Raw genomic sequence first — 21,616 nt, forward strand, 5'->3', positions numbered from 1 at the left:
AAGTGTGCCCTGGTCCAGACACCTACAGCAAAACTTCCTCAGCCTTGGAGCCAGATCAAGCTCAAGTTCAAAGTTGTTGTATTTGTGCAGTTGTCTATGGATGTGAGCTGCCTGGGAATGAACTTTCCACTACCAGGAGGATCCCTCCCCTCTGTCCTCTTTTTTCTGTCTTGTCCAATGAATTAATATTTATTTGAGTATCAAAGGACGGCCACTTTCCCTGCACTGTGCTCTATGACTGTGTTCTTTGCAATGATCCTTATCGATTTCCCACATGTAATGTCAGGGTGTAGAGGGCAGGGCTTTGGGCACACAGACAATATATTGGATTCATGAAATCTTGATCATAACAGAAATGCAGGAGTCATACACAGCAAGGCCGCATGATGGCTGTGCATGGGCACATTTTCAAAACAGGGCCTTATGAAGAGCAGGCTGCTGGAAGTGACTGGCTCACACCTGGTGCAGGTAAGGAAGGGAAAGTGTCACATAAAACATCCAGGTTTCCAAATTCAGGAGCTGGAATCTTTTAAAAATGTTTCTGATTTGGTTAGACAGAAGGACGACCTTTTAAATCAGTTGGATTTCTAAGACTTGGAAACTTCACCCACAAGGCTCACATGGATTTGCAGTGGTAGAAACATGTAGACCATCAAGGTCTTCCCCGAGCCTCCCCAGCATCAGTAGGAGGGTCTCTGCACATTCAGTGTTTGCAGTGAGGTCATGATCATCACCACAGTGAATAAGGACAGGTGCCTACATGTCTCATTAGTAGGTTGTATTCACCCAGTTAGATAGGAGATCAATCCTGAATCCACTTCAGGAGATCAGCACCTACACTTGTGCTCTCAGTGAATCCCCCTGACTAAGGAGAGTGTCCACTGTGTCCTCCAAATGATGGTGCTGTGGGCAGGGCAGATATCACTGCAGTGATGCTGCATAGGAAAGGATCCCTGGGCCTCCTTCCCTCACCCAGCCTGCCCTGCATGTCCTCCATGTCTGCTGTCAGCCTGACTCTGCTGCTCTTGGTTGATCCAGTGGCTGTGAGCCTCAGGCTGCAAGTGAGAGCTGCCTCTGCTCCCAGGACCCTCGCCCGGGCCAAGACCCTCCTATGTTGTCCGCTCATGGTGGAGACCAGAGGGCAGGAGAGATGAGTGGAAGAGTTCTGGGCAGATTCCAGCTCACTCCTGTCCACAGACATTGACTGAACAGTCAGGAGGACAAGCAGGTCAGAGAGTGGAGGGCAGGGCAGTGGGCACAAAGCAGGAACCCTGTCCCCTCATGACGCCATGCTCCCTTCTCTTCTACCAAGTGTTTAACTCTCAAATCCCACAGAGATATGAGAAGCTCTAGTCATGAGAAGAAATGGAGGGTTTTTTTTTTTTTTCCCCTGGATGTAGGGAACACTGTCCTCAGACCTGTGCCTTGTTCGGTAACCATTGCAGGCTTTCCCAGGGCTGGGAGTTGAACCTGGGGCCTCTTGCATGGTAGGCAAGTACCTATCACTGTGAGATCCACCCAGGTCCAGGGAGGAAGAGGCAGTGCTGGGCTCAAGAAGGTGGGCTCCTTCGCTGACAGCTTTCCAGCCTCCCCAAATCAACTGCTCTCCTGTCACAGGTAAAGTTCCTCTTGGGGGCAAGGGAGTGACACATCTCAGGAGCTTTAAGAACCTGGGCAGCCTGGCCTAAGCCTTTTCAGATATAAGAAGAGCCTCAGCTACATGCAAATTCCTCCTCCTGCTCTGGGTTCAAATGCCCTCTGGGCTGTAGGAGCTCACAGTTCTCTACTCACACAGGGCTGAGCACTCTGGGAAGGCAGGTTTGGTGTAGAATATGAGGCTGCTGGTTCTTCTCCTGTGCCTAGTCACAGCACCCCAAGGTTGTGATGGGCTGACAAAACTGGCTTCATGAGAATGTTATAGGCCAGACTCTAAGGGAAATGACTAAACAGACTCCATTTTGCTCTGAGACTCCATGTTATGTAGGAAATAATCTTATCCCATGGGAACACCCCGCCTCTGTACCCATCATCAATTACTTAGTGTGACATGTTTAACAATACAGAACAATAATTTCTATGTAAAGAAAAAGATTTCTATTGCTCCTAAACAATGTACCATGTGAACGGTGATTGAGTGGATGTTAGTAACCATTCTTTAGTTTGTACCTAGGTAAGGGTTGTCTTGACCCACTGCACCTCTGTCGATAATCTCATGATGTTAGTTTGTAATTTCAAATCAAAGCAACAGACACTTCTGATTTATGTAATTTCTGGCATAAGAATCCCTACATCCCTGTGGTCGGGACAGTTCTCCCAATAGCCATTTCTTTGGGGGCATTGTGCAAGACAGTCAGCCTGCGGACTTAACAAAGACTCTCAAATCTGGACTTCTCAGTGGTGATCAGTCTGTTCTTAAGTTGTGCACCATAACAAGGTGAGTGACCCCAGTGTAAGAGTTAGGCCCATAGGGTGGTTTTGACAGCAGGTGACTGACAGGGTCTCCCTTTACTTGTCCCCAGGTGTCCTGTGCCAGGTACAGCTGCAGGAGTTGGGACCTGGCCTAGTGAAGCCCTCACAGACCCTGTCCCTCACCTGTGCTGTGTCTGGATTCTCCATCATGAGTACTGGTTACTGCTGGAGCTGGATCCGTCAGCCCCCAGGGAAGGGGCTGGAGTGGATAGGGTACATAAGTTATGATGGGTGCACTTACTAAAGCCCATCCCTCAAGAGCCGAGCGTCCATCTCCAGAGACACGTCCAAGAACCAGTTCTCCCTGCAGCTGAGCTCCCTGACCACCCAGGACACAGACACCTATTACTGTTCCAGAGACACAGTGAGGGGACCTCAGTGTGAGCCCATACACAAACCTCCCTGCAGGGTCCCTAGGATCAGCAGGGTGTGCTCAGCACACAGGGAGCTCAGGTACCATGTTCAGAACAGCTTTGGAGAAGAGTAAATGGTTTCTCTCCATCTTATCTGTGTGTTCCTTAATCGCTTAATGGGTAATGGAGGGGTTTTATCTGCCTCAACTCATCTCATGATGTCCTTTTATAAAGTCAGACATGTCTTTCTCCACAGATCTCAGGCCTGGCTGCACAGTACCTTTGCGAATCTATGTGTCCATGTGTACATATAAATTTTTGTTTTATGTGTGTATGTGTGTCTGGGTGTTTTGTATTTCTGTGTGTCTATGTGTCGGTATGGGTGAGATTTCTGGAAGGTAGATTCTGCAACATTGTCACATTGCTGTCCCTGAGCTCTGGGCCTTCCTCCAGCTCCTGCCAGCCAGTCCCTAGACATTGTAGAGGAGGCATATGGGAAGAGCTCAGTAGGCTCTCAGGCACCTCAACCCATCACACACATGAAATTGCCAGGTGCTTTTTACACACCCACCTAGACTCACAGCTCCCCAGGACAGGCAGGTGTAAGTTCACACCATTGGGTAGCCTTAACTTCCAGAATACTGCCCAGGATCCCAGAGAATTCAGACACACACACACATTCACACACACACACACACACACACATTAGGGACTCTCAGAGATTACACACACACACACACACACACACACACACATACACACACATCTGAAATGGAAACCTGTGTCTACTGCTCAGCCTCCAACACAGTGTCCTTAGCTGTCATCAGGATCCTCCATTGACAACATGGTTCTCCTGGTGACTGCCGACTTCCTCCTCCCTTGGCCACATCTCCACCTGCTCTCTCCCTGATGAGCTCTCCACACCCTGGTCAGTTATTGCCTGAGGTTTCCCTGGGCAGGTAGCATCCTTCATGTGGAAGTGGGGTCCACAGTGTCCAGTTGCTGCTCTGCTCCACTCTAAGGTCCACGGCAGTGTCTCGGGTCAGTCTGGGTGTCTGTGGGGCTTCTCCTGGGACCAGGGTGGTAGAGAACTCAATGTTCCTCACATCTCACAATTGAAAACCCAAAGGCCAGGTCTGCTGAGGATCAGGGACTTCGGTACCCACCCCAATCCTTATCTCAGGGAATCCCACAAAGTGAATTTGCTGTGACTCTCCTCACTAACCTGGAAACCCACAGCACACTTGGTATCAGTGTGCACAGAGGACACTGCTCACTCCTCACACATGTGTCCCCTTGAGAGGGAGTGAGTGACCTGAGCATGGACATAGGAAGAAGCAGGGGACCAACACAGGAGGCAGGAACAGGACAAGGGCAAGGTCACACAATTTAGGAAGCTGTAACCCAGCTCTGCCTATCCTGGGGTCCATGAAGATGAGGTTAACCAGGCCTGGTCTCTGACTCGATCCAATTCTGTTAGCAGAAAACTTGATGATGTATGGGTTCTGGGCATGGGGGAAAGTGGCAGAACTATTCTTGGGATGCCAAGTCATTGTGGCAGGCCCACACATGTCCACAACTATGAAGCACACAGTCTTCTACCTGTAGGTCCTCCAGACACCAGAACCTCAACCAAGGCTGCTGACCTCTGGCTGATGGCCTATGACAAACTGAACTAGTCTATCTATCACCTCTCTACCATCTTTCTATCTTCTATCACTTTCATTTCTTACCTGCCTTTCTCTTCTCTCCATATGTTTGTGTCTGCATGTTTATAATCAAACACAGGTCTATGTGTTTGTAATCTGTCATTTATCTGTCATTATTTTAACAATCATCTGTTACTCTATTTCACTGCTTAGTTGAGATGTGATCAATAGAACTGGTTCAATGAACTTAATGAACACATCTTTCTGACCAAACTACATCAAGACCAACCTAGAATAAGAAATTTCATCCTGACTGATAGTTTCAGAGGGTCAGTACATGGTCATCCAACTCTATCATGCTGTGTCTGAGGTGAGGCAAATCCCCAAGGCAGAATGCAGGTGGAAGCAACAGGTGTAGGACTTGGTGGGCAGGAATGAGAGAGAAAGTCAATAGGGGGCTGGAAGAGAAGGACTACTTACTCCAGGTACTCCTTAACTGCCTGCAAGTAGCACTCAGGTAGACCATTCTGACTAGGATTGACTTATGTGGATGAAACTCACACTTTGATATTTTCTCTACCAGCAATAAGACAGAGATTGTGCAAATCCACACCATAACCTTCAAAACTTAGATCCCAAATTTTATGTCCATCTCACATTGTAAAGTGAATGTGGTTCTTCTCTGAGAGTCGTCATGGAGTGACCATTCCCTGCATTTCCAAAATGTCAACTTCAAAGTCTCACCTCACTAAAGGCAAACACTTGACTGACAGGCCATTTCAAAATCAGAAGCAGGTCATATGTGTCCAATACACAGTGGCATCAATAAACATCCCATTTGAAGCAGGAGGACTAGGACCATAGAGAGAACAGATAGGAAGAAGAATGGAAGGAAACTCCACCTGGGCATGCCTGTCTTGTGTCCTCAGGGTCACAAGATTGAGAGGTGTGTTCTCCTAAGTCATTGTCCTGCCTGACCCTTGGTGCTGCCTGCTGTATGGCCTCTCCCATATCCTGGCTCTCTCCATAGCCAGCAGCCCTCCTTGGGAGACAGTGCACATGACTGCCATCTCTTAGTTGCTGGAGTCTCCATTCAAGCTTCAGGCTCACATTCACAGGTACAAGTTTCATCTTCTTCCTGATTACCACAGAGATTCTGGCCATTCTACTAATTGCCTGACCTCCCAGAATTTCTTTCAAAGATCAGTGGAGGTCTCCATGAACAACTAACTCCAGCACCATGCATTCCTACAGAACCAGCTCTCTATATATGATACCAAAATATGCTGGAAGCTCAAGCAGGAATTGAGGCCACTGGGGTCATGGCTACTCTGGTCTCTTAGTGCCCTGTAGAGAGCATGGAAAAGCCACTTCTTGGTTCCCTATTATGAGCGGGTACCCCACTATTTATTCTCATGGGATCTTCCATTTACATTCCCGACCCTGCAATGGGTGTGCCCTTGCAAATTCCTGAGAGGTCCTTGAGGCATCTGTCCCATTATCAGTGTAGTGTATTTACCATCCCCTTTTGTCTGTAATCTCTTCAAAATCCCCAACAATCTTGTGCCCAGTTTTACATGCATAATTCTGACTTGTCGCCAAGTTTTCAAGTCTTTCTGCTCTGTATTCTTCTCCTGATTATCACCATAGACCTGGCTCATAACAAAGAGCAGTACCTATGCCATCTCTAGCAGCTCTGCTGCCTTGAATCTTCCACCACCAGATTAACTAGTTCATTACATTTAATTCAGCCTCCTAGGACTCCTCAGAAACAGGAAAGTATAGACCTGCTCTCTGCTGGAATACACCATGAATTTCCTCCATTCCAACTTTGTGACAGTCATCTTTCCTTCCCTGTGGGAAAACACCTGACAAGTCCAATGTAGAGCAGGTAAGCTTTGTTCTTTCTCCAGGTTGTAGATGATCACTCAGTTGCTGGCCCTCTCCACTGCTTTGGACCTGAGTGAGGCAGAGCCTCCTGAAGGAAGGCAACAATGGAAATAAGGTTCTCACCTCATGGTGACCACCAGGAACAGGGAAAATGTTGGAAGCTTTATTGAAGATGGAACTCTCTATGACATCCTCAGTGACTCTCCTCCTCTGTCACACCTCACCGGAATCAATTCACACCCATCAGGTCCATCAAAGGAGGATCACTTCCAAGTTTCAGAGCTTCTGAATTATCTTCCCACATACGACTCTTCTGCACAAATGCAAGAGCTTTGGGATATTCCATCTGAAACTTGAAACAGAGAGATGAGCAGAGCAGAGGAAGGAACCAGGAGAAGGAAGGAGTGGAGTGAATGGGAAGTCATTGGGACTGAATGGGAGAAAATTACAGTCAAAGCTTGCATGATTACACCAATATGAATGAAATCTTATAGATATCTATGATGAATTAAAAATCTGTTTTGAATATTTGGGTCTTTTTGAAATTGGAAATATGTTGTAAATAGTTTTTCTAATTTGGTAAAAAAATTCCATTGGGTTTATAGTAGGGAGTGCTCTAAATCCATAGCTTTATTTGGAAATTAAAAGTTTCAGAGTTTTAATGTTTCTACAGCAGGGACCCTGGTTTTCCTTAAATTGTCTTGCTATATTTTTTCTAGAATGTTTTAGAGTTTTCAATATCTCCCTTTGAAGAGATTAGTTATATACCTAATATATTACAGTTTTATATATTTTTATTCACCAGAAATGTTGTTTTTCTTCATTTTCATGCTATACCTCATGGCAGGAAGGCCCCTGGAGTGTAACAGGCTCACCTCTCTCTCCAGCTTGGAGTGTGCTGGTCCCTCCCTGTCCCACAGCAGCCCTCCCTCCTGTCAGGTCCTCACATGATGGTGCATGTTCATGTGTCATTCTGTCTCATTCTACTACTTCTTCTAACATGCCCTGTAGGAAAGCAGCCTGATTATTATTTAAATTGCTCTTTAAGCAGCTTTGGATAGTGTCTTAGTCACCTATTGCATTGCTGTGACCAATATAAATGTCAAGGACCATGTAAAAAGGAAACATTTATTTGTCTCACAATTTCAGATGTCTCAGTCACAGGCAGTGGACTCCATAGCTCTAGTCCATAGATGAGGTGGCCAGTCATGGCTGAAGAGTGTGGTGCAAGAAAGCTGCTAAGCATATGGTAACACTGAGAGAGAGAGGGGAGCTCTGCTCACCAGGGACAAAATAAAAATCCAAACGAAAATCCCAGTGACCTACATCCAAAAAACACACCCATCTTCCATTTGGTTGCATCTGTTTAAAGCATGAACTGGCATGAATCTACTGATTATGTTCCAATGATCATCATCTAATTATTCTACCTCTAAAAATTATTGCCACACCTGGTCTCTTGGAAACAGCCCATTTATAAACCTTAGTATTCAAAAGTCCATGCCCATCACTCATTTCAAAATGCACTGAGCTAATTTTCAGGAGTCACCACTCTCTTAACAGTTCAGGTGTTACCCAAAGTCCAGGTGCAAAATCTGAGTCTCAAAGCAAATGCCTAACTGTGAGGGTAAGAACAAAACAAATTTCATATATCTAATATCTATAGGCACAGAGTAACTATGTCCTATCCACAAGTTAGAAAGGAGACATAGAATGAAGGGTTGGGACCAAAGCTAGACCAAAATCCAGCTGCACATTCTGGGAGCGTCACATCCAGAAATTGGGCACATGGCATCTGCTGTGTCATCAAAGCTCTGATGTCTCTCAGCTCCAGTGACCTTGATGGTTGCCACGCACATGACCTCTCTGTGGCTTCTCTCTGCTTCATTTATGCAGCTTTCCTTGACCTAAATTCCAAGATGCTGGCATCTCATATCTTGGAGATTGCCCCTGGAATTACACCTTTCTTCTCACATCTTCATGCATCATCCTCTCAGGGACTCTGACCCTTCAATTTCTGGTCTTCCCCACCTTCCCTGAAATCTCAATAGAAGACCTTCCCTTAGACCTACAGAACCAGTACCTTGTGGTGGGTCCCCATGTCTTCCACCATCTCCAGTAGCACCAGGCCTCCTGGGACCATGGTACAGTGACCTCTGCATATTTCCATGGTGGAGAATGGTGAAACAACTGTCTACAACCCTCTGTGCAAAAAGGTGTCCACATGGTCTCTTCTCAAATAATTTTTCCTTTTACACCCTTGAGCTTGAGATGGCTGTGGCCTTGCCCATTTCTGAGATGCCATGATCCCAAATTTTCTCTTGTTTTGGGGGAAAGTATGAGCAATTATCAAGTATCTGTCATGTCTTTAACAATCCCAATTTCCCTAGCCCAGTTTTATTCACACATATCTAACCAAACTTCAAGTTTTATGTCTCTCTTCTCTGCTTTCTGCTTCTGATCATCACAATAAAAGTGGCTAAAAGCAGGCAGGCATATCCATGCCTTCCTGAGCTGTGCTGTTCTTAAATTTTCTCTGCCCTATTAATGAGTCCATCACATTGAAACTCACCTTCAAATATAGTCTGAGGGCAAGGGTAAAATGTGGACCGTTTCCTAGTCTGAATGCAATGTGTATGAATGGACTTTACTCCACATTCCAATAGAAAACCTCCTCTGAAATACCATGAGCCCTGTATTTAGTATCCACACTCCTATTCACATTCTGGTCTTCTTAGCTCCCACAAAATCCACCATCATTCTCCACTTATGGCAGTCTAAGTCTGGTGCAATTCTTATTTCCAATCTTTTCTATTTTCTTCACAAAAAATTCCATAAAGCTCCAAAAGCATCTGGAATATAGGAACAGATCAATTTTAATGACCCTTATTAAGCATGCCTATTTCTATTTTAGTGAATATTTGCATTGATGTGTTTAAAATACCTCTCAAGAATGCTATGGGAAAAAACAGTTCAGTCCACATGTGTTTGACTCCAATTCTCAGGGCACAAGTTTATGCAGAGCATCATGAAAAAGTGTAGGAAAAGGAATGCTTCTCAGGATAGTGCCATGAGGAATCAGTGAGAGAGGTGTGGGGAGAGATAGAGTGATCCACTCCTTAAGGACAAAATATAAACCTCCAAATATAAACACCCTGAGGGACCTGTAGCCTACAGATACACCCTACCTGTCTAAATTTACCACAGTCACTTAATCCATTTTATTGCATTAATCAACTAATTACCCCACAACCTTGAAGACCTGATCCTGTCACCTCTGCAAATTCTTGCAACATCTCATGCAAGGGCTTTTATGCACCTCATATTTAAACTGAAGTGTATAGTGAGCTTACAGCATGACTCATTGAAAACCCTATCATAAAATTACAGAAAGGAAAGGGATTTTCCCAGAATGGTGGACCTATATCACTAGATACATGTGTGAGGGCAGTGGGCTGAGGTTCTCTGAACTGCAAAAGTTATAGCTGTGTCATGTCAAGAAATAGCAGAGCAGTTCACCCTCTGGGCTCCCTGTGTTATGGGGGCAACTTAAGAACAGAGGAATCATCACTGAGAAGGCCAAATTTGATAGTCTTTTTAAAGCCATTCAGCTGACTGTAGCACACCAAGCCCCAAAAATGGCTATTAGGAAAACAGCCCCTACCATAAGGTTGCAGGTGTTTTTTATACCAAAAGTCAGTACATCAATCACAGGTGTCTGTTGCTATGATTCTAAATTACAAACTGACATCATGCAATCTGAAAACATTAGCAGAGGGGAAAGTAGGTCAAAATGACCTTACTTAAGTGCAAACTAAAGAATGGTTTCTAACATCTAGGCAATCACTGTTGACATTATTAACATGGTTCATTGTTTAGGAAACTAGGAATCAAAAAGAGAACAATATTTCATTACACGAGAATTGTCATTTTGTCATTTTGTAATGCCCAAAATCATGCTAAGCAACTGGTGATAGGTACAGAGGTGGGATGTTCCCATGAGAAAAGCATTTCCTGCATAACATGGAGTCTCATGGTAAAATGGAGTCTGTTTGGTCATTGCCCACATAACCTGGCCTGTAACATTTCCAAGGAGTCAAATATGTCAATCTGTCACATTTCCCCCTAGTTTTATGTACATAATAAAATCATTGATTTATTATTTAGTATAGAGCAGATTGTAGTGGGTGTGTAAAACAATTAGCTTAGCAGACTAAATTCTATCTCTAACATATGTAGTTAAACAGTTTATCATGCATGGCTAAATTAAAAGCTCCAATATAAATAGGATCGTGATTATTAGAGTCATTATCCAGGGGACCAAGAGAACAGATTTTAGTACCAAATACCCTCAAGTTTTAAGCTCTTCCTCCCTTTTTTTGAGCCTTTTTCTAATCAAAGTTAATCTATCATGAATGACTCCTGAGTGGTTAGTATAGGAACAACAGATATTCGCTAAAGCCATACATAATCCTTATTTTCAAAACAGCAAATTTAACCCTCTTTTGTTTGTTAAAACTACCTCAGCAAGAGAAGCAAGGGAATTTTTAAAGTGGCTTACAGAGTTTTTTAATTTACTTAAATTTAGATCTATTTGCCTACTTAGGGTTTTGAAATTTTGTTCTCTTGTAATGAGTGCAGTGGTCTCTACAGCAATGGAATCAGCTACATCTAATCCCACTAGGAGGGAACTAAGACATGGGAAGCTCATTTAGATCAATGTATTAGCCCCAAATGTTCCCTTCTTCCCTCCCCATCATAATAGTACACCTGGGAAATGAAGTGAACACAGAATTCATCCCATTTGGTAATCTTGTGAAGTTGAAGGGCCAGGCATGGAGTTTCCCTTGAACTACAAGTAAACCATGTTCCTTCAGGGGACACAAGATGGTTGTCATTTTAACTGTATTTGCTAGCTGTTTAAGATCAAGTTAGTCATATTGACCTTGTTTCTATTTGTTGTTAAGAGCAAGCTGAATTCCCACAGGGGTCACTCAGTGGGAACTTGAGAGCAGCTTCTTAGCTCCTTTAGTGCCATTTGCTAGGTAGGGTCTCCTTGATGAGCTGGCTTCCTTTGGAAACATTAGTGATGTCTCCCTTTTCCAATAATCCTCCTCTGCCTCACAGGCACTGATTGGCTTCTCATCCTCTAGTGGTCTCATGAGTCTCCCTGATCTGGAGGTCATGTGGCCCATGTTGCAAAGTTCCATGGAGAAGTTCTCCTGTTCCCTGGGTTCAGACTGACTCTGAGAGCAAGAACCAACTATTGATTCTCTTGGCTCCTCTATTTTAATATCGATCTTTAAGTCTTGATCTTAAACATTCAGCAAGTCAATCTCACCTGCCATATAGTAAGAATACTGGGCTTTAACTTTAATGTCTATGGCTTTACAGTCATTTACCCACTTTTATTTAATGGGGTCTATATTATCTGTCCTATAGATGATGGTTCATTATCTCAAGTTAATTCATATTGTTCTTGAAGCAGTACCTCTGCAAAACATTAATCAGGCAAAGTTATACATTTTACAAGGAAAATACAAACTGGAATTAACAACAGTAAAAACACAATTAGTTGTGTAATAGCTCTCTTAAATTTTGGCTGAGCTATACATTATATACCCCGTTTGATACCACAGTAATTTTACAACAACAACAAAAAAAAACAGTCTTCTGAATATAACTTTAAATGAGCTGAAGTCTGGCTTATTTTGGAGCCACTATAACATGTAGTAAGGTGGGAGGCAGAAGCTTATCTCAGGTAAGGTGGGGCTCTTCACAAATCTTAGGCAAGTGGTCTAGTTCTGAAGCTCATCTTTGTCTTCTGTTTAATTATCATTTTATAAAGTTTACATATAATGTTTGTGAAGTTTATATGAATGTTAATTAACACAATATGGTATTACATCTAAAACATAAATCAAAGAGAGTTGAGAGAGCTTTTATTTTTCCTTTTGTGTAATAAAGTGGCAAAATTCTTTCCTGTTTTGATATTACCCTTTAAACAGGTCAGGCTCTCATTATGTTTTAGAAGTACATTTACATTTTTATCCCAGTGCAGAAGGTAACATGAGGTTCATATTCAGTTACAGAGCATTAAATGATATAAGTAAATCCTCAATAAAATTTGCAACTCTTATAAGTTTCAAATTACCATTACAACGTTAGGTTGGATAAGACCAGCTTCATAAAAGGTTCTTTTAAATCTTTCGCTTTAAAGACTTGTATACCTGGGAGATATGAACACATTTAATATATGAAGAAGAGTAATAGCATTATAATTGCATTAATATTTTTTATTAACCATGTTAACTTTTGAAGAAAATTTAGACTTTGTAATGTAGTACAATACTCTAAAATAACAAGTGCTGTTTACCCAGAGTTGTACAAACCCCAATTTTTAAGACCAGTTGTTCTAGAAAATAAAACTTATTGAACACTACGTTAAGAGTGAATTGATATTTTAAGCATTATTTTTCATATTACTTATAGACTGAACTTTGGTTTATATCAGTGCATTAATATTTGACCTTAGGGAAAAACCTTGAATAGTTTTAACTGTTGTGTTACTTATATATACATATAAACCTTTTAAAATTTATCTTTAATTTGTACTTTTTTAATCAATTAATGATATACTCTCGTTGTTTACTTATATATATTGCAGCTTTATCTTATCACATAAAGATGTTTTTTATCTGGAATCATTTTTTACTAAATACATTTTTATATTTAGAATCATATTTTTAAAAAATCTGCTGATCCCCTATTTTGAAATTTATATTATGAAACAACACTTGTAAATTGTTGAATTTAGATTAATTACTCCATTTTCATAAGATGAAATTCTTTGCTATTTATTTAGAACTCTATTTAAATATAGTTGAAACTTTTGGACCCTTTATAAAGAATAATACCTGTTGAGACTTTTAGTAACCATGTTTTCAGTGATAACATAAAGAAATTTTAAACCATCCTTTTATTTTCCAATATATAAAAATACCAAAAATGTTTTAAATATGTTACCCTATGTAATTTAAGGTGTTAAGAGTACTTGATGTTGTATTTAACAGCTAACATTTTAACTCTTTAAAGCAATCAGATATCTCCAAAAAACACATCCATGATTAATCCCATATGTGTTAAACCTAATTTAGTTTTCTTTTTTAAAACCAAGATATCAGAGAATTGAATTGGACAGCATCAAGAATTTCTTTCCTTTTGAAGAAAAATCTAGAAACAATGGATACTAAATGTTTTGTAAAATTAACATTTTATAAGTTCTGTGACCACTAGAGAAAGTTGTGAGTTAGTAACTTTTAAAGAAATCTTTACTTTGATTTGTTTACCCAATTTAAATTGAACCTTTTACATCACAAGAATTTAAGTTCTTTGGATCCATCTTTTAAATTTTAATTTATGAGCTGACATGTCTATTTTGATACCAAACATGTAGACATGACCATACACTGGTGTACATACATATAAAATAAAGAGATGGACAAAGACCTTGTAGCTTATTTTTTAAAACTCATAATATTGAGTGTTAACCCTTGTAAATTGGCCTCTGAGTGAAACACAGCATTAAAAAAACTATACACTTGCATAAAATGGGTCTGATCAAAAATTAACCTAGGTGCAGTGGATCAAAATTATGAACTCAAAAAAATAGAATTTTAGAAGTCTTTTTGACCTCCATCCTTATGGGGTCCCACTCATCAGAGATAAAAAGAATTAAGAGAATATAGACAAAGGTTATGCCCTGTCCCTCCCTGAAGGAATTTTCAGCTGCTTCCATTGGTCTCCTGGAAGAGCCGCCTTAAGTTGGGGTCTTGTTCTAAACCGGTTTTTCTGGTCTCTTGGATAGCAGCCATCTAAATTTTAGCCTGGCATTTTGGTGAACAAACTCCAATGGTTGGGAGTTCCTGTTGGCAGCAGTTTACATTTTAAAGTAAGCTTTAGTGGACATGGTTAAAAACCTTTTTAACCATTTTCTCCAGTATTTGAATATAAAACATTTAATCAGGTTGTCTAGGCTGCCCAAAGACAATTTGGTGGCCCCCTGAGAGGGCCATCTAACCTCAAATGTTGGCCTTTGTCTCTCACAGATTTTAGGGAGAGAAAAGCAGGTCCTGTCATCAGCAATCCTTCTCTGAAATTCCTGGAAATCGGTCAATATGTATTGAAGGCGCTACATGAGAAACACAAGAGCGATTGACCCATGTCCACACTCAAGGGCAACAAAAGACAGAAAGAGACAAACAAACACAGAACAGGTAAGACACCAAAACAAAAACAAGTGGCCACTCCTGATTCCTGAACTGAGGATCTGGGCAATATCTTGCCAGTCCCAGGCTTGAGAAATAATACTACATCCAGCCTTCCTCAGAGTTTCCAGGTATGGATCCACCAGAAAAAGACTTACCAGTCCCCTAGGGGCACAGAAACAGGTGACTCTTGGAGAATTTAGTTCTGTCCTGGGTCAGGGCTCCATAGACTTTGCAGCCTGGGGCTGAGGAACATCTCCTGACATGTTCCCCTAGAAGAAGTGGTGTGGTGTCTACCTTCTGCACGAGTTTCCAGGTCTGCAAATGTTATGGGGCACAACCAAAGAATAGACCAATCACCACTGAGAAGCCCAAATTTGAGAGTTATCATTAAGCCAGCCAGCTGACTAACTCACATAATGCCCCCGAAATGGTTATTGGGAGAACAGCCCTGATCACAGGATTGCAGGGGTTTGTATGCCATATGTCAGGACATCAGTCATAAATGTCTCTTGCTATGATTCAAAGTTATGAACTAACATCATGGGATCTGAAGTCAATAGCAGTAGGGATGTGGGTCAAAATGATATTACTTAGGTACAAACTAAAGAATGGTTACTAACATCTAAACAATCACTGTTGCCATCAACGTTAACATGGTACATTGTTTAGGAAAGTAGGAATTGAAAAGAGAACAATTTAGCATTATACAAGAATTGACATTTCACCAGTTTACATTGTGAAAAATGTCATGCTAAGCAACTATTGATCAGTAAAGAGGTGAGGCATTGCCATGGGCGAAGCATTAGCTGCATAACATGGAGTCTCAGGGTAAAATGGAGTCTGTTTATTCAATGCCCACATAGCCTGACCTATAACATTTCTATAGAGTCAAATATATCAACCTGTCACACATGAGGGTTCACACAAGAATTTCAGTGTTCAAAAGAAAATTTTTGCACTCAAAATAGATGACAGTATCATATTTCTCAGGTCTGCTTCACTTAATACCATAAAAGAAGAGCTAAAATAAATCTGAGCAGCACTTGCCTCAAGTTGCTCCAGGGGATCCTGTCATTCCTCTGCGCTGACTCCACCCATCCTTCCAGGAACCCGAGAGATGCTGGGGCTGGCTCCCAGCAAAGTCTGAGCCTGCTGGACAGAGCCAGGGAGAAATCTCAGAGCCTTCTGTCCACGAGGGCCATGGTCCACCCAGCACTGACCTCCAGCCTTCACAGAGGGCCATGCTGAGCCCTGATGTGACTTAACCTGGGCCAGGCTGAGACTGACTCACAAGGACGAAGAGACATTTCACAAATCCAGAAGCTGTGAGACCTGGAGATATCAAGGTCTGGAGGTCTAGGAGCACCACAGCCAAGGGTGAAGAAAAGGCTAGGAAGATATTCAAGGCAGGAGGCCAACAGCTGCCTCAGTGGGAGCAGGCTGTCTCTTGAACTTCCTCTCCATCCCCAGCAAGGCCCATGGCACCCTTGGCTCTGCCCCACCTGAAACCCTCCCATGGAGTTCACAGCACAGAGCCAAGGACCTGATGGGGCCACCTCCTGTCTCCTCCCTGTGCATGGATGTGTTCCCCCAAGGGAACACCTTCTAACTGTGGTGGTGCCAACCCCTCAACATTGGCCTGTCCATTCCTGATGGCTGCAGGAGGAGGAGCAGGCAGGAAGCAGGGAGGACCCTGAGGTTCCCTGCCAGTGCATCTGAGCAGCACAAGGTTAGCACACTTCCTGGGCAGGTGGTGGCCCTGTCCTCTGCTCCTCACTGTATCCTAGGCCTCCCCCATGCAATGCAGCTCAGGCTCAGACTGAAAGCCCAGCCCTGACTGAGCAGCCCTATGTCTTTCTCGTGGAGCTTTCATTGCAACATGGGGGTCCTGGGACTGCCCTTCTGCCTGCCACATGTGAGATTTCAGGAATTTCAGGAAATGGACAGGGCATGCAGCTTCTGGCATAACTGACTGCAGGTGATGCTCCTTGTCCCCAGGTGTCCTGTCCATGATGCAGCTGCAGAAGTCAGAACCTGTCCATGTTAAGTCCTCCATCGACACTGTCCCTTACCTGTGCTGTGTCTGGATTTGCTTTACCGAGGTGTGGTGTGAGCTGGATCTGTCAGCCTCCAGGGAAGGGCCTGGAGTGGGCTAGAAGGACAGTTAATGGTGGAAGCAGATAGCCTTACCAACTGACCCTAAGTCCCTGTTGGTTCTCAGTGCTCCCTGATACTCCTGAGCACCTGCTGATCCTTTTTCCCAGATCTCCTTCGTCATTTGCATCTGCAGAGGTTGGGATATGCACTAGGAAAGTGTCAGCATCACCAGAGACACTTGCAAGTTTCAGGTTTTATTAGCACTCAACTCACCAGCATGAAACCTAAGCATACAGCCGTGTATTCCAGTAGGATACACATAGCGAGGGCACTCATTTTGAGCCCAGTCAGTCACCAGCCTGCAGGTAGAGCTGAGGACCAGCAGGGCACTGAGGACCAGCAGGGGAAACTGAGGAAAAGCAGGGCATATGAACACCAGTGGTGTGTCCTGGATCAACAGGTGAGGTCAAGACTTGCTGGTGCAGCTCAAGAGCAGAAGTAGATTCAGGACCACCAATGGTGCCTATGGACCAGTATGGGGCACTTAGGATCAGCAGGTAGATCAAAACCTTCAGAGAGCACTTAGGATCAGGAGAGGGAGCTCAGGGCCAGTAAGAGTCTCAGGAGCAGCTGCAAGAACTTAGAGCTATCATGGAATCAGGACAAGAAGTAAGAACCCAAGACAAGCAGGAAGAGCTCAGGACCAGCAGAGAACTCAAGTACAGTAGTAGGACCTCAGGAGTAGGAGGGGACAGTGAGGAGCATTAGAGGACCCTCAACCAAGCAGGGAATTCTGAACCAGCAAGGTCACACAGGAGAAACAAGACACATAGTTTCAGTAGGGAGCTCAGGTTCATCAACTTCACATCTCAGCCCAAGAAGAAGTTGAATAATGTTCTTGGAAAGCTTTGTTGTGCATATTTTGTTTCTCTTTTCATTAGAGGAATTCCTCCAGATTTCTGTCTAATTGCACTTCTTAATTTTTATCAACCTTAATTTCAGTAAATAATGTTTTGGTTTTCTATACTAGATTCAGATTCCTGTGATGCTTAATGTATTTCTGAAATTCAACCTTGAGTTCTGAGCCTTGATGGCTATACAAATAAGGTTGAGGGAACATTTCAATATTATATAAATCCTTCTTCTAGTGTTGTGCAGATAGAGGAGGAGCCACATCATTCTTTGAAGCAGGATCACAGGAAGATGGTAAAGAACATGAAGCATGCCCTGCTCCAGTCTTCTACAGCAAGTGTCCCAGCTCAGGAGGACAAGGCAGACCTCCTCAGCCCTGGAGCTGGGTCAAACACAAGTTCAATCTGTTGTATTTGTGCAGTTATCCATGGACCTGAGTGCCTGGAATGACACTTCCCTCCCAGATCCCCATGCCCAGCAGAATCCCTGAGTTAGAGGAAACTGTTTTGCAAAATAATTCACAGCAAACTTCGACATGGGTCCTGTGATAGTTTGTCAACAAGGTAAATTGTACATTAACTGGAGTAGGAATCAGATGAGGAGGAGGCCACTCAGAAATGTTTCATAACAACATGTGGTCCTGGCTGGGGAACTCTTGGAGGAAACTGGAGAGATGATATATTGGATCCAAGAAATCTTGATCATAACAGAAATGCAGGAGTCAGTCTAGTGCGGATGACGTGAATGCAGTGCATGGGCACATTACCTCAACAGGGTCTTATGATGAGCTGGCTGCTGGAGACATGGTTCACACCTGGCACAGGAGAGGTGGGAAGGCTCAACTAGTGGGCCCAGGTTTCAATATCAGGAGGTGGGATCATCTCAAATGTCTCCCATTTGCTTCGACTGCAAGATCTTCTTTTAAATCAGGTAATTTGCTAGGACTTGGAAACGTCACCCACAGGGAACACTTGGATTTGCAGTTTGTGGAAACGTAGATGCCATAAGGTGTTCCCTGATTAACCCCAGGTCCAGGAGGAAGGTGTTTGCAAATTTAGAGTTTGCAGTGAGGTCATGGTCAACAGCACAGTGAATAAGGACAGGTGCCTACATGTCTTATTGGTAAGTTGTGTTCACTCAGTTAGGCAGGAGATCAGTTCCTGAATCCTCATTAGGAGGTCAGCACATACACTTATCCTCTCAGTGAGTTCCCTCACTAAGGAGAATGTCTACTGTGGCCTCCAAATGATGGTGCAGTGGGCAGGGTAGTTCTCACTGCAGTGGTGTTGATCAAGAAACGAGCCCTGGGCCTCTGTCCCTCACCCAGCATGCCCTGCATATCCTTCCTGTCTCCTGTCAGCCTGACTCTGCTTCTTTTGGTGGACACAGTTTCTCTCAGCCTAAGCTGCAAGTAAGAGCTGCTTCTGCTCACAGGTCCCTCCCCCTGACACAGGTGCTCCCACCCTGTCCTCTCATGGTGAAGACCAGAGGGTGGGACAGATGAGTGGAACAGCTCAGGGCACATTCTAGCCCACTCCTGTCCACAGGCATTGATTGAAGAGTCAGGAGGACAAGCAGGTCAGAGGGTGGAGAGCAGGGCTGGGGGCACACATCAAAAATCCCCTGCCCTCCTGAGGACCTGCTCCTTACTCTTCTCACTCTGTAGCATGCAAATCTCTCAGAGATAAAAGAACTATTCATGAGACAGAGGGAGGGCTCTTTTCCTGGACTTGGGGAACACCATCCTCAGCCCTCTGCTCTTGTTCAGTAACCACTGAGGCCTCTTCCTTCAGGACTGGGAGTTGAACCTGGGGTCTCTTGCATGCTAGGCAATTTCCTACCCCTGAGATCCCTCCCATGTAGAGGGAGGAAGGACCCGGGGAGGCAGTGCTGGGCCCACAATGGTGGCCTCCTCCTCTGACAGTCTTCCAGCACCCCTAAACCAACTGCTCTCCTTTCACAGGTAAAGCTCCACTTGGGTTAGAGAGAGGGACACATCTCAGGAGCACTAAGGACCTGGGCATTCTGCCCACAGCCTTTCCAGTTATTCCGCTTCCTGCTCTGGGTTCAAATGCCCTCTGGGCTATGGGAGCTCACAGCTCTCTGCTCACACAGGCTGAGCTCTCTGGGAAGGCAGGTGAGGTCTAGAAGATGAGGCTGCTGGGTCTTCTCCTGTGCCTGGTCACAGCTCCCCAGGGTGAGTGTCCCCAGTGTTAGAGCTGGGTCCATGGGGAGATTTTCAGTGATGTGACTGACAGGGTCTGCCTGTCCTTGTCCCCGGGTGTCCTGTGAGAGGTGCAGCTGCAGGAGTCAGGACCTGGTCTGATGCAGCCCTTGTAGACCCTGTGCCTCACCTGTGCTGTGTCTGGATTCTCCATCACAACCCCTGGTTACTGCTGAAGTTGGATCTGTCAACTCTCATGGAAGGGGCTGGAGTGGATAGTGGAAATATGGAATGATGCCAGCACTATACTCAACCAACCCATCAAGAGTCGATTGCCCATCTCCAGAGACACATCCAAGAACTAGTTCTGCCTGCAGCTGAGCTCCATGAACACCCAGGCACAGTCGCTTATTGCTGTGCCAGACTCACAATGAGGGGACCTCAGTGTGAGTCCAGAAACAAACCTCCCTGCAGGGAGCCCAGGGCCAGCAGGGGGCGCTCAGCACACAGGGAGCTCAGGGTCACCCTGGAGCAGGGCAGAGGGAGGAGAGAGCAGTTCACCTGGTTCCTGAGGTTCCTCCCCAGCCAGCACCTGCCGTGACACCACCTTCCATGGAGGTATTCGAGTTCTCTCCTCGCTCAGACCCTCAGACAGGTTTTTCTTGTCTAGTTCAGGCTAGTCTGTAATTCTGTCGGCACAGACCACACAATTTCTTTTGTGAAGACTTGTTTCCTTCTTTTATTTTTCAATGAGATTTCCTGAGCAGTGCCTTTAAAATGAACTTCACAATATTTTTTCAGAAGTGGGGATTGAGACCAGGTTCTCCTCCTCTGTGTTCCATCCCAGTCCTGATTTTATCTTATTTTGAAGCATGGTCTCCCTTAGGTGCCCAGGTTAGCCCAGAAAAGTTGTCCCCTCCTGCCTCAGCCTCCTGAGTCCCTGGGTTACATGTCAGCTCATCATGCTCAGGTGAACCTTATGAACTTCTGATGCCATATCTTAACCCTCGATGCTCAGGGGGGTCCCTGTCCCAGTCCCATGACTCCTTCTCATTCTGAGTCCATCCTGTCTTTCAAGAGATTGTCAGGTCACACTACACATTTCTTCCTGGATTCTACACAGAGACTTCCACTCCTGGGGAACATTGACAAGGTCTGCAGGCAGTTTTTGTTCCCCCATGTTAAGAAGTTGTAGCCCTAGGGATGTAGTGTTAGAGACCACTGAGGCTGCCAAACGTCCAGCCATCACAGCACAGCACCACCAGGGTCAAAATATCTGATCCAAATAGCCAAAGACTGAGAAAAGAAATGCTGACAGCAAGCCCTAAACCTGGTCAAACTCACAGACATGGGTATGTTCAGAGTGAGCTTTGGTGCATGTGAGCTGTTTACCCCTCATGATGAGGCTCTGTGGCACCCACGCCCCACACCCAGGGCTCCAAAGGGTGGAGACACCCACTCCTCATGCAGAGTCCAGTTCCAGGTTGGTGAGGATCAGCATCAGCAATGTCTATACCCCAGATTGCCTTATGCTACTCCTGCTTCATACCATACAATTAAATCTCTCCATGTGTTTTCACACTCTGTGTTGAGAGCTACAGCACTGAGTCCATGTAAACTTTCATGTTACCAAGTGAGAGTGCAGTTTCATTTCTTTAGCATTTAATTTTCTTTTTTTTTTTTTAATGGGTTTTTTTTTATTGTAAACAAATGGGATACATGTTGTTTCTGTTTGTACATGGCGTAAAGGCATACCATTTGTGTAATCATAAATTTACATAGAGTAATGTTGTTTGATTCATTCTGTTATTT

The 21,616-nt window shown here is 44.1% G+C and overlaps 1 long non-coding RNA gene across 1 annotated transcript in view; it reads left to right on the plus strand.

Moving 5' to 3' along the window:
- LOC306653304 overlaps nt 1-21,616 on the plus strand; it is a 411,785-nt gene that overhangs the window by 55,649 nt on the left and 334,520 nt on the right. Inside the window, exon 2 of the long non-coding RNA XR_013761694.1 lies at nt 7,256-7,314. This is a non-coding gene — a long non-coding RNA (uncharacterized lncRNA). The remainder of the gene's footprint in view (nt 1-7,255; nt 7,315-21,616) is intronic.

Source organism: Sciurus vulgaris (genome assembly GCF_902686455.1).
Source record: "Sciurus vulgaris genome assembly, chromosome: 2".
NCBI lineage: Eukaryota > Metazoa > Chordata > Mammalia > Rodentia > Sciuridae > Sciurus > Sciurus vulgaris.